This window comes from Daktulosphaira vitifoliae, unplaced genomic scaffold (assembly GCF_025091365.1).
Source record: "Daktulosphaira vitifoliae isolate Bord-2020 unplaced genomic scaffold, ASM2509136v1 Scaffold_71, whole genome shotgun sequence".
In the NCBI taxonomy this organism is placed as follows: Eukaryota; Metazoa; Arthropoda; class Insecta; order Hemiptera; family Phylloxeridae; genus Daktulosphaira; species Daktulosphaira vitifoliae.
In genome coordinates this window covers 18,802-30,900 of record NW_026099640.1, presented here as the reverse complement: position 1 = coordinate 30,900, position 12,099 = coordinate 18,802, and the positions used below count along the sequence as shown (strand labels likewise).

Below are 12,099 nucleotides of genomic sequence, written 5' to 3'. Positions count from 1 at the left end.
CTTTAATTTAAGATATATATAAAAGTGTCAGACCTTCCGGAACATTTTCAAAAGTTAAGTTGAAAAAGTTAATTTTTTGTAAAAAAGTTGTCATTTTAAATCCCCCCCTGTGGACAGTTAAAGGATCAGATATAACAAAAAAATATACCAAATGAAAGGTAATGATATCATGCATCTATATAAAAAAAATTATATTGATATGTTCATTTTTGAAAAAGTTACGGCAGTATTTAGAAAAAAAATTGAAAAAATTTCGAAAATTAGCGATTTTTAAATTTGTAATTTTTTTGGAGGTTTCCTCCATTTACGGAGAACGAGGGAAATTTTTTCAATTTTGAAGGGTAATGTCTTCGACTAGATACAATTTGTGATCTTTTGACGTATCGTTGAAAGAAATCTGTTCGGTGAGAGCTGAGAAAAAGTGGTAACAGACACACAAAAAAAAAAAAAACACATAATATTAAAACTAATACCTTCTCAGCTTCGCATCGAAGCTAAAATTATATAATATATAATTAAACGAATTACTAATCTGGATATAATTAAGGAAATAGGAGTTGATGTTGGGTTAGGTTGGTAACATTTTTAACTTTATAATGCTAGAACTCATTGAAAAGTGTATGAATCAACACAATTTTTTTATGAGAAATAATATTTTTTAATAATCCCTTATTCATTCGACATACTTCTGAAAAACAATAACTTTTACAAAAAAGTTTATAAAAACTTTTTAGTAGATATAATATTTTTCCATAAAAAAAAATATCTACAAAAATTTTCAAAAAATTTTTATTTAGCCTATAAAAATATGAAAATGCAAATGTTCTATTTTTACCGTTGAAACTATTAACTTGATTTATTTTATAAACTGTCAAATCCAGTAAAATAGTGTAGCACAAGAGTTTTTTTTAATTAAATATTCTATATATTTTTTATTTAACATTTTTTTCTACCATTTACTATTCACAAGATATATTGAATAGTTTGTAAAATTATAGTAAAAATTTCAGACTTACATATAATAAGGTACTAAGAACTACTTAACAATCTGTAGTAGGTATTGTTTTTATGCTTCATCTTTTATTAAAATATTATTATATTCTTCGATGAGCTTCACATCCCTCTCTGCCATATAATTTACAATTTCTTTTCTTTTTCTATATTGATTGTTATCTTTCCATAACAACGGATCTAAATCTAAAAAATCAGTTTCAATTTCAAATTTTTCAAAAAAAATTGTTTGATTCCGTTGAAATGAAGTCTTCAATATTTTTATTATTGTATTCATAAATTTCATGGAATTCTAAAACTACACGTTTGTGCGTACATGGGGTTACTTCGCGATTATTAAATGAATTCACCATTTTAATTTTGGTATTTTTGATCAAAAAATGCCAATGTTGCTGTTTCGGATATTAAATACCATAAGTGACCGGACACTTTTTTTAAAACTACTTTAGAAATATCTATATCTATTTTTTCATATTCAATATATTTTCTATAAATTGTAAATCTTAATTTGACGCTAAAATAGCATTAGGTGAACTAAATTATTGTTTAATATATACACTTATAATAAAAGTACACAACAAACAAATATTGTTAAACTCTTTGATTGATAATACAAATTGGTCTCTAAACAAACATATTTTTAAAACAATAAATTGAGCTAGGAAGTTTAAAATAAATCCCATTCAAATATATTTCACCAAAAAATATTATGACCAGTTCTATAAATTCCTTATAGTCATCTCGAGATTGATATTTATTTGAGGTTGTAATTGATCAAAACTAATTAATTTTTCTAAATAAACAATATTATCCATTCGACTTGAATAATTTTTTTTATTTATATTTTTCCAAGACTTTTGAAATTTATTGAATATAGGAACATCTGGTGCAGATGATGAATTAAATTAAATTTGATTTCAAAAACACTTTTTAATACAATTCCAAAAATGTGATATCTACATGGTAAATACAAAATATCACACCCCATGTTGCAAAATTTGCTACAATAATATGCAGGTACCTTTATGTCTACCTGTATTAGAAGCTGTTATATCATAACATAATGATTTTACTTTTTCAGTTAAACCCCATTTTTCAATTGCTGCAAAGACAAGCTGCTGCTTGACATTTCCCGAACCAGAAGAAATTTCAGGCACATCGAGTAGTTGTTCTACATTATTATATGACACAATTATTGGTAACCCTTCAACTAGTTGTATTCCTGATAATGAAGGAAGAAGTTTTCCATACCAATGAATGATGCACGGACTTAAGAAATATCAAAATTACTGTATATATTTTTCATTCTATTTTTACGAAAATGTTTTCGAAAATTATTAATTGAGGTCTTATTTATAATTAGTTCAGATGTATTGAGATCAAATGATTCTGCAGTTGCTATTAATATATGAACAGCGTCTCTGTCGCTAATTTTGCACTTATCAAATGCAGCGGCCAGTTTATCAGTTAAAATATTCTTTTTACCTCTAAGATGGGGAGTACTAGTTTTTTTAATTAAGACATTTTTATAATTGCCTAACATTTTCATTTCATCATATGCTTTTCTTTTTCTTTGGACTATATCTATATTTTTCATATGTTGATTTATTTCATATTTTTCATTGAAATTATCGACACCTAACATATAACCTGCCCACCCCTTTTCCTTTTGAGCCAATAAAAATTGTTCATGAACTTCCATTTTAATTAAGTTTAAAGCATCAGAATGAGCAATATCAAATAAGTCATCAAGTTTATTAACAAATTCCTCTTTATTTTTTGTATCTAATGATGACTTTCTAGTCGCATGTTTTTGTAGTTTTCTCCATTCATTGTACAATGATTTAATTTTTTGTACGGAGTGACATTTTTTTTTAATAGGTATTCTAGCTTTTTGCCAGAATATTTCAATTTCATTGTAAACTAAAGTGGCACTATAGTGAATATTTAAATGAACCACACGTATGATATAAAAAATAACACACAGTCCTTGTTTATTTCATGGTAACTCAATACCGATGATTGGATTTGACATGTACCCTAAATAAATTTTATTTGTATCCCAAAGATCCATTTTAGATGTAGAAGCCGTTTTATAAAACAATAATTAAAATCTCAACTTTTAAGTTGTATAAGCAGAAACTATAGTTATAAATATAAAAAAATACTTGAACATAATATTCATAAACAATTAACGACAGGTTGTAAAATTAGAATCTTCTTTTGGAGTATAACACATAAAAACATGTAATAAAGCGTTTAAAAATAACAAACAATAACTTTATCTTGTGAATGACTTTTTTGTATAGNAAATTTAATTCAAAAAAACTTTTGCGTTAAAACTTTTTTATGCAGTGGACGGTTTATAAAATAAATCAAGTCAATAGTTTCAACGGTAAGTTTCTATAAACTTTTTCTTAAAAGTTAATGTTTTTGAGATAGACAAAAAAACCTAAAATACTACCCTTGGGGTATCATTTTTAATTGAACTTTATACAGAGTGATTCAATAAGGATAAGACACTCATTTTCTCGGTAACTATTAAAAATTTTTAATTTTTGGTAAGGAAAATATTGTTTGATTCAAAAAACTCTACAATAATATGTAGTAAAAACATGATATAACAAATAAGATAGCAATAATAATATACGACACACTAATTGAGAGATGATAATAATAGATTCAAATCGGGTCTTAACTATATTATTAATAGCACAGTCCATCTGGTAAGTTGATTTCCTAGCCATTCTCGCCGTAGTGTAGTGACCGATAAAATTCTGTATTACAATAATATTATTGTGATATGCCCAACAAAAATATCTTTTCTGTTGTTAATTGATATTATGCTAGGTTTTAACATAACCTGTTGGTTATTTTGTAAAATTATTTTCCCAACATAAACGATCAATTGTCTTGAACTCTAAAAAGCAAAAGCACTTCTATAAGTTTTTTTGTAATATTATTTATAACTTAGTTTTTAACATAATGTATCTCTTCCTAGTAATACTAAATAACAGCTAATATTTTAGGCTAGTTCCCCCGATTTGTTGTAAAATGTTGTGCTACAAAAAAAAAAAAAAATACATTGATTTATTTATTAAAGATTAATCTTTTTTACTTAAAACTGCTATAACTTTTTCAAAAATGAACAAATCAATATAATTTTTTTTATAGATACATTATGTCCTTACCTATCATTTGGTATATTTTTTTTATAAATCTGACCCTTTACCTGCCAACAGGGGAGGATTTAAAATGAAAACTTTTCCACAAAAAATTAAATCGTTCAATTTAACTTTTGAAAGTGTTCCGGAAAGTCTGACACTTTTATATATATCTTAAATTAAAGTTAATGTAATATACTTTATTATGTAAAAAAAAATTTCGGACTTTATTTTGTCTTAATGGTTAAAATGGCTACCGAATGCTATTTTTGTGTGAAAATACTCGATTTTATTTTTTACCTTTTACATTTTTCCATGAAAATGACTTATACTTTAGAATGACAGTGATAAGTAATAACTGCCTTATCAAATTTCTTATCGTGGTATTAATGCCAAGGTTGTAAATTATAGTAATCACGGCCACTCTGTATAATAGCTAGTGTACAACAGTGTATATGTTATGATAGATAAATAAATTATTTGTTTGTATACAATTGTTATTAATTATTATTATATTAAATTATATTAAATATAATTATATTATTAATTAAATATTAAATATTGATAAATGTAAGATGCGTAATGCAGAGCATTGGTATATTACGACAAACGTCTTCGGGTACACACCAGCTATTAATCGCAGCATTACCGCTAAGCACGGTGGGTATACACCCCAAGTCACTGACTGGTTATGCAGTTAGACTTATGTAATAACCAAAAGAAAGATAAAAATACAAGTAGTAGTAGTGAAGGGGGAATTATACATAAAAGATAATATTAAGATCTAACGGTTATTACTTAATAAATGTAGTTAGTGTATTAAAACTACTCTTACCTGATATTCTCCGATGATGAATGAATCTTAAGTGTGGATTTATGATTACTAAGAATATACCCAAGATTCTAGTAGGTGTGTTAATAAACGAGAATAGCACTTGGTTAACAGAAGCGTATTTATTATTGTAGAAAAATGTTAGTTATTTTCACAAATGTATATTTTAAGTTTAGTGTTAAAAGTTAAAATTATAGACTCACAGTATAAAGAATATGCCAAAATACGTAGAAAATAATCTTAAAGGTTTAATTAGACAAAAGCGATTATTAAGTAAGAGAAAAATGAAAGAGTGACTGACTGGAAAAACAGTGTCCTCAGCCTTTATATAATGTACCACAAAAGTCATAAACGGGGATTGGCGTCCTGAATGTGTCATACTTTTTATAGGCACATTCAGTCATCATTCCATGTTTCAATTATATTTTAATTTTCTTTTTTTAGTACTTTAGTGGTGCCTGGAAGACGGCACGAAAGACAATGATTCACGTTTATTTTATAGTTGCCCAAAAGTTAATACTATATGTGTAATTGTGTTAACGTAATCTTTTCTGTGGTCTTACAGAATATTACACTTAGCTTGCAAGATGTTGGGACACCCTGGAATAAAATGCACTACGTCACCACATTGTACTAATGATATATACGCATCACCCCATAAAATATAATATAAAACATATATATAAATAATCTAGATATAACATGACAGTTGGTCTTGTACACGCTTGCCATGTTACGGGACCTAAATAAAAAAAATAGGGGCACCTAAATAAAAATAAAAAAAAAATTCGCCACACGTGCTTAAGGCACGGCGCACTAAAAAAACAAACAAACATAGGTATGGCTCAAAACATGAATAATAAATTATACATTACGAGCCCCGAAGGGCTAAAGAAACTGGAGGCAGGTTCAGCCGACGCCAATAAATAAAAATTACATTATAAACAGCGGTCACTCATGACAAAAAAATATAACACAAAATAGTTGTAGCGCACAAAAAAAAAAAAAAAATACACCGCTACGGACGAAAATTAGCGTACCAGTTCCGACGATGGCTAGATTTAGAGTGGGGTTAACAAATTTTAATACTCAGTGCCGGAAATTATTAAGAAAAAGTTGAATTATCACATATCATAAGGCGAAAATGTAGGTGGTGAGCAGTGCAAATGACGTTCAAGATAGGAAAGGAGCAGGGTGAATGTACACACAAAGGCCGTCCATGAACCGGTCCGAAGTAGTACACAGCTGACTATCTCGCACGCGCACAAAAAAATCACAAATAATATCTATATATACAAATAGACAAAAAAAAATAAACAGATACTTTTTGTCACGTTACAGATTTTTAGAAGAAGTATAACTTAAAACTAAAACCATCTAAATGTAGATTTGGCTATCAAGAATTAAAAGTGTTAGGCAACATTATTGATACGAAAGGAATAAGACCCACTCAACAGGGAATAGAAACTACACAAAAATTCCCACAACCTAAAACGANGGGAATAGAAACTATACAAAAATTCCCACAACCTAAAACGATTAAACAACTTCGCAGTTTTTTAGGTCTAGCTAATTATTTTAGATGTTATATTCCAAAATTTAGTAACATCGCAAAACCTTTAACAGATCTAACTAGAGGTAAACTCAATAACAAACGTTCACCCATCAAGTGGGAAAACACACATGAACGTGCTTTTCTTGAACTGAAAAGTGAATTAACTAGTCAGCCAGTATTAGCTCACTACGATGAAAATGCAGAAACTATAATTGTAACTGACGGTTCTAAATTGGATTTAGGTGCTATCCTCCAGCAACGTAATCAAAATAATGAAATTCATCCAAAAAACTAACTAAAGCTGAGAGCCGATATAGCGCAATGGATTTAGAGTGTCTAGAAAATGTTCACGCATTAATTGTTTTTCGTCCTTATGTTCATGGAAAGTACTTCGAAATTTGGACTGATCACAAAAACTTAACAAGCTTATTAAATATTAATACTGATTCACGTATAGTTAATAAACTTAAAGTTAAATTAACAGGTTTTGATAATTCTATAAAATATAAAGAAGGAATTTTTAACAAAGCTGCAGATTGTCTTAGTAGAATAATAGACGAACCACCAAAACTTTCTGAATTTACAGAGCTTTCAAAAATAGGCGTGCATACAATATTACAACAACTCAACGTAAATTTAGTACAACCAATTAATATCCAATTAGAACAAGCTTCGGATAATTATTTACAAAATATCATAATTGCAATTAAAAATCCAAATGAAAGCAATACTACATGGCTTAATAAATCAAAAAATTATATAAAGGATAACAATGTATTATACTACAAAAATAGTTTTAAAGATTCTTCTAAGTTCGTGCTCGCGTTACCTAGCAAATTTAAAAAAAATGTAATTCACGAAAATCATGATTCGGTGCTAGGTGGACACCAAGGTCTTACTAAAACTTATTTTAAAATAAGGTCACGTTATTATTGGCCTAAAATGCGTAAAGAAATAAGAACGTATGTTTTTTCGTATTTAGATTGTCAAAAACGTAAGCCTTTTAAACAACCCAAACCGCCTAAAATAGAAATGTACCCACTAGAAAAAGGGAAAATTTTGCAAGAAATATATTTGGACTATATTGGGCCATTAGTAATTCAAAATCTAATAAATACATTCTAGTAGCGACAGACAAAATAAGTAAGTTTTGCGTAGCGAAAGCGTACGCAAATGCAAATACGCGTAGTAAAGTTAAATTTCTTTTAGATCTTATATTACGTTTTGGATGTATGCGTACTATAAAAAGCGACAATGGAACACATTTCACAGGTAAAACGGTTAAATAACTATTAGAATCATTATTAATTATTAAATGTAGACCAGAAATTCGGCGTACCCTATCATCCAACATCTCAGGGCCAAGTAGAGCGTCAAAACCAAACTTTAGTTGATAAGATCTCTAATTATGTTAAAGATAATGAAAAATTGTGGTCAGATTATCTACCATATATGGTATTTGCTTACAACAGTTCTATTCATAAAGTTACAGGTTATTCACCATTCTACTTAGTCCATGGGTTCGAGCCCAAAAGTCTCTTTGAATTAGCTTTAATACCACCAGAAGATCAAAACATACTCTTAGAGATTTCAAAAATCAAGAAAATAAGAAAATTAGTTCCTGGATTGCTTAAACAAGCGTCTGAACAAGTTAAACAAAAGCATCCTTTGTCGAAAACCACACAATATAATATTGGTGATAAAGTTTTAGTCAAAAACGAAATATCTAATACTAAATTTCGAGATCGTTACAATGGACCAAATGAAATTATAAAAGCTTATCCACCTTTTACATACATTATAAAAATGCCAAAAAATAACAGATCAAATTTACCGGTCCATATTGACCAAATAAAACCATTTCACAGCAGGTCAGGAGAATAAAATAACTCAACTTTACAATTTTACTTAAATTTAAACCACATTTTTACTATATTTATTTATTTTATTGTTGTTTTAGATTAATCATTATTATTTTTTTTCTTCTCGATTATTGATGGCTTACTCAATTATAATTGTAAATATAAATAATTTTTACTCTCAATTAATTTTGTTGTATATAATTACTATCTTAATTAGACGTGGTCTTGAATAATAATTATATTAATTCTTGAATTTATATTTTTACTTTTGTCAGTCATCGGATAAAGGATCAAAAATAAATGCTGACTAGCGCGACAATAATTTTGTCAACTATTTATGTATAAATAATACACATCAAAACATAATATGCAATGCATCTTATAGAGTAGATGATTAAAAGTGTTTGAATTAATTATAAATGTTTTTAAAAAATTTTATTCTTTATCGTATTTAAACAAAAATTATAGTAACAAGAGGTTACAATATTAAAGAACCACAATTATTTCTAAAATGAGAATTGTGGCTTAAATGCTATACTTTACTGCTTACAAGTTGCTATTAATATTAATTTTACATTTTATTATAGCGCAATAAACATCTTTAACTAGCTTGCCATTTATAATTTATGAATACGCTATTATTTTGGGATGGTTTAATTCGTACGCATATTATAGAAATATTTTTTAAATTTTAAAAATACTGATTATTCTCGGTTTAACGTACTTTACTATGTTAACATATGAAACTCTAGTTTGGTCGGTAATAACACCTAACGTTCTTGCTGATGAAGCGATTGGCTACCGCGACATCACAAAAACGTGACCCTGACATTCACCATTAGCTCACGTGACGACGTTTGATGATGTTAAATATTTTACGTAGTATTACACTTATATAGTATTACTTATTAAAATCAAATATTTTAGCATCATAATGCTGCTCGATTAATATTATTTTAGATTTTGATAATTATTAAATTTTATGAGTATTATATTATTTTTATCAAATTTTCTTTTATTCCAGCAGCGACCGAAGACTTTTCCGGCACTGTCTGATGATGATTATTACTATAATTATTTATGACTTCGATTAACAGTTTATTATTAATTTTATTATTTATTATGTTTATTTTAAAAAAAAATGGCACATTTTAGAAGTCAAAAAAAAAAAAACCCCAACCCAGCACACGGGGGTCGCAGCACAGTGGTGACGTGACATAGATGGATCAAGTATAATGATATCTGACAGTGATTAAAATCACTATAAAAAAAAAAACGCTTCGATGCAAATCTTTAGATAGAGTTTAATTTTAAAAAATGGGTGGATTATTCCAAAAGCTACNATTTTAAAAAATTGGTGGATTATTCCAAAAGCTACATAATCTGCTAGTTCCTTATTAATATCCTGATTAAGATAAAGTATGTCGAATGAAAAAGAGATTATTAAAAAATAGTATTTTTCATAGAAAAATTATGTTATGATCCATACACTTTTCAATATGTCATAGANAATGTTGATCCATACACTTTTCAATATGTCATAGCATTATAAAGTTAAAAATGTAAAAAATAAAATCGAGAATTTTCACACAATAATAGCATTCGGTAGCCATTTTCACCGTGAAGATAAAATAAAGTCCGAAATTTTTTTTTGCATCATAAAGTAAATTACATTAGATTTTATTTAAGATATATATAAAAGTGTCAGACCTTCCGGAACATTTTCAAAAGTTAAGTTGAAAAAGTTAATTTTTTGTGAAAAAGTTGTCATTTTAAATTCCCCCTTGTGGGCAAGTAAAGGGTCACATATAAAAAAAAAATATACGAAATGAAAAGTAATAATATCATGCATTTTTATAAAAAAAATTATATTGATTTGGTTATTTTTAAAAAAGTTATAGCAATTTTTAGTAAAAAAAATTGAAAAAATTTTGAAAATTAGCGATTTTTAAATTTGTAATTTTTTTAGAGGTTTCCCCCATTTACGGGGAACGAGGGGATTTTTTTCAATTTTTGAGGGTAATGTCTTCGACTAGATACGATTTGTGATCTTTTGACGTATCATTGAAAGAAATCGGTTCGGTGAGAGCTGAGAAAAAGTGATTACAGACAAAAAATAAAAAAACATATCTTAGTAAAACCAATACCTTCTCAGCTTCGCATCGAAGCTAAAAAACTTATAGTTCAGTCTAATTATTATTGCTATAAGCATATTTATTATAATTGATTTGTATTTTATTCCAGCGTGTCCGACGATTATTTTTTCCGGCATCATCTGACGGACTATTAAAAAAAAAAAGAAAGAAAACATGAATTACAACTTAATAATGATAAAAGTTTTACTATTTAACAATTCAAACTACAACGATAAAACCATACTGCATTTTATGTTGAACAAAAAATACGTTATTAATAAATGAACTTAAATAATATACTTACATAAGTCGATATAACACATAATTCAAGATTTTAAAATTTTTACAATAACTGAATAGCAATTGATATACTAGTTTTTGTTAATTTTTCTGATCATATTAATCAAATATACAGTTTTTATATAAGTTAATATACTGCATGATATTAATTAAGGTTGGTTAAATAAAATGAAAATTAATTTTTAGATATGTTACAGGCATTGACAGGTCGATTGCTAAAAAAACATTAATGATCATCCACTTAACAACTTTAAACAAAACTGCCGTTTTCACGGCAAACTGTCTAATAACTTTCATTTTTATTATTTCAGTACACATTAAATTATAGAGTAATATTATATTACTAGATAATATATATTGAAACTAACTGTCATTGACTACTAAGCGCAAGATTAGCAACATCAATTTACAACTTTTTGTCATTGACTAATTGTTTATTTTTTATTCGCGTATCGAAAACTGATTCTGATTTTTACGTTATGTACAGTTGGACTAGTAAACTAGGTATAATAAGTATTATTTAAATACATGAATATTTTTATATTGTATAATAACTATAAAATAGTCCCATTATCACAATTTTTATTTTTTATATAAGTTATTATGCATTGTCTAGTTAAAAGTAAGATAGCAAATTGTAAATTTGTAGAATTTTTAGCACCGTTTTTATTTTATAAATTAGGTTAATTTAAATTAATATTGATTGTAAAATAAATTTAAACACATAAAAGATTTATATATTTATTTCTATTCAATCGCAATGCATAAGTCTAACTTTGTAACCTAAAACTCATATATAAATTTACCCTACGAAATGTAAATAAAAGAAAAAATCTTGTAGTGGTAACGAACTTCGAGAACAAAATTTTATTCTCTTAATATTTTGACCTTTTATAAAGTTCAGAGTCGAACCTTTAATAGAGGATAGGGTAATGTAAGAACATTTATTACTATGTTCTTACCACTTATATTACACACGTTTTATTTCTATTTATTTAATTCGTAATACATATTAATTAACATAGAGGGAAATGCTGATGTGACAATTCTAGTCGTCTGTAGCCCGGAGTTACTGACGTCGAACTAACAAAGGGCAGTTGTGTTTGAGTGGCCGTTATAGACATAGTTTTCAATATTATAACTTTCTATTATTTTATCACATAGGCATAACTTTATAAAGAAAATATGACGTTTTACCTAAGTTAAATAAATTCTAATAGATACTATCTTAAATATGTAT

At 27.3% G+C, this 12,099-nt stretch overlaps 2 long non-coding RNA genes across 3 annotated transcripts in view; both read left to right on the top strand.

Moving 5' to 3' along the window:
* Positions 1-3,314, top strand: part of LOC126908996 (uncharacterized) — a 7,133-nt gene extending 3,819 nt beyond the window's left edge. Inside the window, exons 3-4 of one of the 2 annotated variants that reach the window (XR_007704892.1) lie at positions 1,889-2,028; positions 2,093-3,314. This is a non-coding gene — a long non-coding RNA (uncharacterized LOC126908996). Of the gene's footprint in view, positions 1-1,864; positions 2,029-2,092 lie in introns of both variants that reach the window. The other variant, XR_007704893.1, reaches the window with a different exon arrangement.
* A 6,974-nt stretch (positions 3,315-10,288) lies between these two features.
* LOC126908997 (uncharacterized) overlaps positions 10,289-12,099 on the top strand; it is a 5,553-nt gene continuing 3,742 nt past the window's right edge. The window contains exon 1 of the long non-coding RNA XR_007704894.1: positions 10,289-11,363. This is a non-coding gene — a long non-coding RNA (uncharacterized LOC126908997). The remainder of the gene's footprint in view (positions 11,364-12,099) is intronic.